The 6273-nt window shown below is 35.6% G+C and overlaps 1 long non-coding RNA gene across 1 annotated transcript in view; it reads right to left on the reverse strand.

The window, feature by feature from the left end:
* The window catches only part of LOC130708857 (uncharacterized), a 167486-nt gene extending 162239 nt beyond the window's left edge, over positions 1-5247 (reverse strand). The window contains exon 1 of the long non-coding RNA XR_009009281.1: positions 5118-5247. This is a non-coding gene — a long non-coding RNA (uncharacterized LOC130708857). The remainder of the gene's footprint in view (positions 1-5117) is intronic.
* Positions 5248-6273: the final 1026 nt, after the last annotated feature.

A 6273-nucleotide genomic window follows, 5' to 3' on the forward strand; every position in this document is an offset into this window, starting at 1 on the left:
ATAGATAGATAAGTAGATAGATAGATTTATGTAGGCTTATATATAAATGAAATGAATGACAGCAATGATACAAGAGACAGAAGAAAAGAATTAGGATTTTGTCATTTTAGGCACCTACACTCTCTGTGACATGGTATAGGGTTATTTGAAAGTAAAATTTTTGGAGAGAAAAATAATAATAAAAAATAGAGCAGAAATCAGTGAAATTGAAAACAGAAAATCAATAGAGAAAAATCAATGAACCTAAAAGTTGGTTCTTTGAAAAGAGCAATGAAATCAATGTCTCTACCCAGGCTAACTAAAGAAAAAAAAAAAAAAAAGAGCAACACAAATTACTAATACAGAAAAAAAAAAAAAAAGAGAGAAAGGACATCACTACAAGTCCTAAGGGCACTGAAAGGATCAAAAGGAATATTATGAACAACTCTTACACTCACAAATTTGATAACTTAATGAACTGGACCAGTTCCTTAAAAAACACAGTCTGCCAAAACCACATAAGAAGAAATAGACAATCTGAATGGGTCTATGTCTGTTTTTAAAAACTCAATCAATAACTAATAACCTTACAAAACAGAAAGCACCAGGCCCAGATGAGTTCACTGGTAGAATTTAATTCTACCAAATAGTTAAGGAATAAATTACACCAATTATCTACAATCTCTTTCAGAGAATAGAAGCAAAGAAAATATTTCCTAACTCATTCTGTGATGCTAGCATTACTCTCACACCAAAAGCAGAGAAAGGCATTACAAGAAAAGAAAAGTACAAACCAATATCTCTCATGAACATAGATGCAAAAATCCTCAACAAAACATTAGCCAATTGAATCCAACAATGTATAAAAAGAATTATACACCACGACTAATTGGGATTTATCACAAATATTCATGGCTGGAAAAACATTTGAAAATAAATTAATGTAATCCACCACATCAACAGGATAAAAAAGAAAAATTACATAATCATATCAAGAGATGCAGAAAAAGCATTTGACAACATCAGGCACTCATTCATGATTTTAAAAACTCAGTAAACTAGGAGAAGGGAACTTCCTCAACTTGATAAAAAAACTATCTATGAAAAACCCACAGCTAACCTCATACTTAATGGTGAGAAATTCAAAGCTTTCCCACTAAGATCCAGTACAAGCAAGGATGTCCTCTCTCACCACTCCTTTTCAACATTGTACTGGAATTTCCAGCTAATATAACAAAAGAAGAGAAAATAAAAGGTATACAGATTGGGAAGGAATGAATAGCTTGTCATTGCTCACAGATAACATGATCATCTATGTAGAAAATCCATAAGAATTGACAAGAAAACTTCTGGAAGTAATAAGCAATTCTGGCAAGGTTGCAGGATACAAAATTAATATACAAAAGTCACTTTCCTGAACACCAGCAATGAACAACTAGAATTTGAAATTTAAAACACAATACCACTTACATTAACATCCAAAAAAATAAACTACTTAGGTATAAACCTAACAAAATATTTATAGGTTTGTATGAGCGAAACTACTGATGAATGAAATCAAAGAACTAAATAAATAAAGGAAAAGATATTTCATGTTCATGAATAGGAATACTCAATATTGTCAAGACGTCAATTCTTTTCAACTTGATCTACAGATTTAGTGCAATCTTAATCAAAATCCCAGTAAGTTACTTGATGAATATCAACCAACTAATTCTAAAGTTTTTATGGAGAAGAAAAGACTCAGAATAGCCAACATATTATTAAAGAAGAACAAAATTGGAGGACTGAAACTACTTGATTTTAAGATTTACTATAAAGCTACAGTAATCAAGACAGAGTGCTATTGGCAAAAGAATAGACAAATGAATCAGTGGAATAGAATAGCAAGCCCAGAAATATACCCACATAATCAGAATCAACTAACCTTTGACAAAGGAGCAAAGACAAGACAATGGAGAAAAGATAATCTTTTCAACAAATGATGCTGGAGCAACTGGGTATCCACACACACAAAAAAAGAAAAAAAAACGAATCTAGACAGAGACCTTATTTCTCTTACAAAAATTAGGTCCAATAAGATCACAATACTGAATGTAAAATTCAAAACTATAAAACTCTTAGAAGATAATATAGGAGCAAACCTGGATGACATTAGGTATGGTGACGACTTTTAGATAAAACACCAAAGCATGATCCATGAAAGAAATATGGATAAGAGCTGGACTCCATTAAAACTAAAAACATCTGCTCTGCAAAATGCAATGTCAAGAGAATGAGAAGGCAAACCAAAGAATGGGAGAAAATTTTGCAAAAGACATAACTGATAAATACTTGTTATTAAAATATACAGAGAATTCTTAAAACTCAATAATAAGAAAATAACTACCCAATTAAAAAATGGGCCAAAAACTTTCATGGACAACTCACCAAAGAAGATATACAGATGGCAAATAAGTACATGAACAGATACCCTAGGTCATATGTCATCAGAGAAATGCAAAGTAAAACAACAATCCACTATCACTACACACCATTAGAATGGCCAAAATCTAGAACATGGAAAACACCAAATGCTGGTGAGAGTGTAGAGCAACAGGGTCTCTTATTTATTACTGGTTGGAATGCAAAATGATAGAATCACTTTGGAAGTCAGTTTGGTGGTTCCCTATAAAACTAAACATACTCTTACTATATGATTACTATATGGTTACTATATGATTCAGCAGTTGTACTCCTTGGTATTTACCCAAAAAAAGTTAGAAACTTGTGTCCATACAAAAACCTGCACCCGGATGTTTAAAGTAGCTTCATTCATATTTGCCAAAACCTGGAAGCAACCAAGATGTCCTTCAGTAAGTGTGTGGATAAATAAACTGGTACATCCAGACAATAAAATATTATTCAGTGCCAAAAAATAAATGAACTATTAAGCCATGAAAATACATGAAGGAAACTTAAAGGCATATGACTAAGTGAAAGAAGTCAATCTGAAAAGGCTACTTACTGTATGATTCCAACTTTATGACATTCTGAAAAAGGCAAACCCTTGGAGAGATTAAAAAGATCACTGGTTGCTAGGGGTTGGGGATGGGGGAGCGAGGGGTAAATAAGTAGAATGTGGAGAATTTTTAGGACAGTGAGAATACTCTGTATTATACTATAATGAAGGATATATGCAATTATATGTTTATGCAAAGCCATACAGTGTACAACACCAAAAGTGAATCATAATATAAACTATGGATTTGGGGTGATTATGATGTGCTGATGTGAATTCATCAGTTGTAACAAATGTATCACTCTGGTGAGGAGTATGGATAATGGAGGAGGCTATGCATGTGTAAGGGTGTTACTGAACCCAGGTCCAGCTGTTCTCCGCTCGGAAGCCAATTCTCGAGAGACAAGTGTTGGTAGGAAAGCAAAGGATGCTTTATTTTGGAGGCTGGCAACCGGGGGTGGGGTGGGAGGGCAGATGCCTGTCCAAAGGCCGACTTCCCCCGCCCCCCGACAATCAGGGAGCAAGAGCTTTTATAGACAGAGGGAGGGAGCTACAGGCAGAAACAATACGGTCAGCTCTGACAGTCATCTTGAAATTGGTCATCGGTGGTCTGACCAGCGTCACCTCGATTGTTTTAGGTACAGTTAATCTTCATTTCCAGGGTCGGTTTGTTCCCATTTCTGTGAGGCCAATTCTTGGAATTGTGGCAGCTTATGTCATGGCTACAGCCTGGTCATCATGTAGTTAACTTTTTCCACCAGGTAGGGGTTTCAGTATGTATAAGACAGCTCACGGGATATGACTTAGAATATTATCTACAGCCCTTAAGGAGGAATGAAATGTCCATGACTCTGTTTAATGACTAAACTATTATTATTTGGTCTCCTTTGACTGTTTCCCTTTGTTTCTGCATTTTCTCACTTCTCTGATTAAACTTACTTTTTGGCTAAGGTTTTTCCACAGACAAAAGGCAGGCTGAGGACATGGGGGTGGGGCAAGGACCACAGTGTCCTGCTCCGTCTCAGGGGCCGGGAGTATTGGAAAGTTCCCCTCAATTTTAGTGTCAAGCTAAAACTGCTCTAAAAACTTTCTGTCTTAACAGAACGTTGTAAATCAACTATACCCCAATAAAAAAATTTTTTTAAAAGTGTCTTAATAAGATGAAAGTTAAACAAAAAAAAAAGTATGATATCCAGAATAAACAATTTACTGGGTGATTTTTACCAAATAGTGGAGAAAACAGAGGACCATTAGGATAAATCAATAGCAATTATCCAATCTAAAGAACAGAGAGAAAAAGGATAGAGGGCAAGAAACCTTAGAGACAGTACAAGAGGGACAGTATTAGAAGTTCTAACATTGTTATAACCATTAGGAAAAACAGTATGGCATTTCTGTAAAAAATTAAGACTATAACTAACATATCACCTAACAATTCAATTCCACCCCTGGGTATATATCCAAAGGAAATGAAATCAGCACCTCAAAGACATATCAGTATCTCAATGAACATATTCATATTCATTGCAGCATTCTTCATAGTAGCTAAGATATGCAAACAGCATAAGGAGACCGAAGAATTGGTAAGGAAAATGTGAAAAAATACTTCTTTTCATATATATATAAATATAATTAATATAAATATATATGGAATATTATTCAGCCTTAAAAAAAGAAGGCAATCCTGTCATTTGTGGAAACATAGATGAACCTTGGAAACATTATACTAAGTGAAATTAGCCAGACACAGAGAGAGAAATATTGTATGATCTCACCTATACATGGAATCTAAAAAAAGTCAAACTCATAGTGAATTTTGGAGATTATAGATACTTTCACTGTCTTGATCATGGTGATAGCTTCATGGGTATACACATATGTCAAAACTTATCAAGTTGTACATTTAAAGATAAAAGTCTACAAGCACAGTCACTGTGCTCAGGCTTTATAGCAAGTTCAATTAAAATATCAGATAATAAATAGTCTCTATTCTACAAATTGTTTCAGGAAATAGAAACAGAAGAAATAATCCTCAAATCACTTAACAAGGCTAATATTATGTTGAAACATTACTAGAATAAGACAGCATGAGAACAGAGACAGTTAAGTTATACTAAGATTTAGAGCAGATCAATACCTTGCCGTGGGTCCTCTGCTGAGCCAAAGGATTAAAAGGACATTCAGCAGCACCTCCTATGCAGTGAGATTTACGAGGGTCACTGAAAGGCACTCTGGCTCCAGGGACAGGAGCAGACCTCAGCTCCTCCCGCTGCATACGCTCCAGCTGTTCTACTCTGGAGGTTTACCAAGAAGCCAACTGTTTAGAGACAATTTAATTGTAACGAGCCCTCATGGCTAAGTGGTCTTTTATTAGTCCAAATGGAGTCCCATGCATCAGGAGAGGCCACCCTCCCCCAAGTTCCCTTCCAGTGCTTCCCTATTAAAGTGAAATATGGTTTTAATATAGTCACACCTGGGGGAAGTGCTCTCTAAGTCAGCAGTCCTGGATGTCCACCCTCCCCCATTTAGGACTGCTCCTATTTCTTTATTCCTCAGGGCTGGGTTTGGCAGATTTTTGAATGATTACATTAGTTTTAAAGTCAATAGAAACATCGCATATGAAAAGCGATGACTTCAGTCATAATTTAAGTGAAAAAAAAAAAAAGAGTGTGGGGGTGGGGAAGAAACAACAAATAGCCCATAAAAACAAGTTTTTAAATTTCTTTATTCAGTATAAAAGATAAATCATAAATAATACATTGGGGAAATTGAAGGGTAAATAACTCCATCAAATGCTTGTTTTAATGTCTCCTGGGCACCTAGAAGCATAGAGAAGTCTACAGTGGACCAAAGCGTGTTGGTCTCAGTATCTGTGCATGGGATGGGCGTTAGAAGGACTGTTAGTGAGAAAAACACTTCCAAAGCTCCACTTTGATTTCTGAGGCAAATTAAGCTACCAGAGGTAGAAAGTAGAACTCATTCAATGAACATATCTCAGACAAGATGTTTCACCAGCTCCCGAAAGAACTTCCCAACACTCTCATACTTGGACAAATCTAGTTGCCTGCGTTGGGCAACTAAGCAATATATTCCAATTGGTAAATCATTGTCTCCATTCTCAATCATGTTACAAAGGCTCAGAGCAGTAAATAACTTTGGAAAGGTCACACAGCTCTCATCTCTTGGACTCCAAAGTCTGTGCTCTTCATGTTTATGTTACAATAATCGGTGGGTGAGGATACACCCCTCTTTCTTTAGAATTTCTTGATCAGTCCTTAATCTGGAGCTGTCTT

Source organism: Balaenoptera acutorostrata, chromosome 9 (genome assembly GCF_949987535.1).
Source record: "Balaenoptera acutorostrata chromosome 9, mBalAcu1.1, whole genome shotgun sequence".
NCBI classification, from domain to species: Eukaryota; Metazoa; Chordata; class Mammalia; order Artiodactyla; family Balaenopteridae; genus Balaenoptera; species Balaenoptera acutorostrata.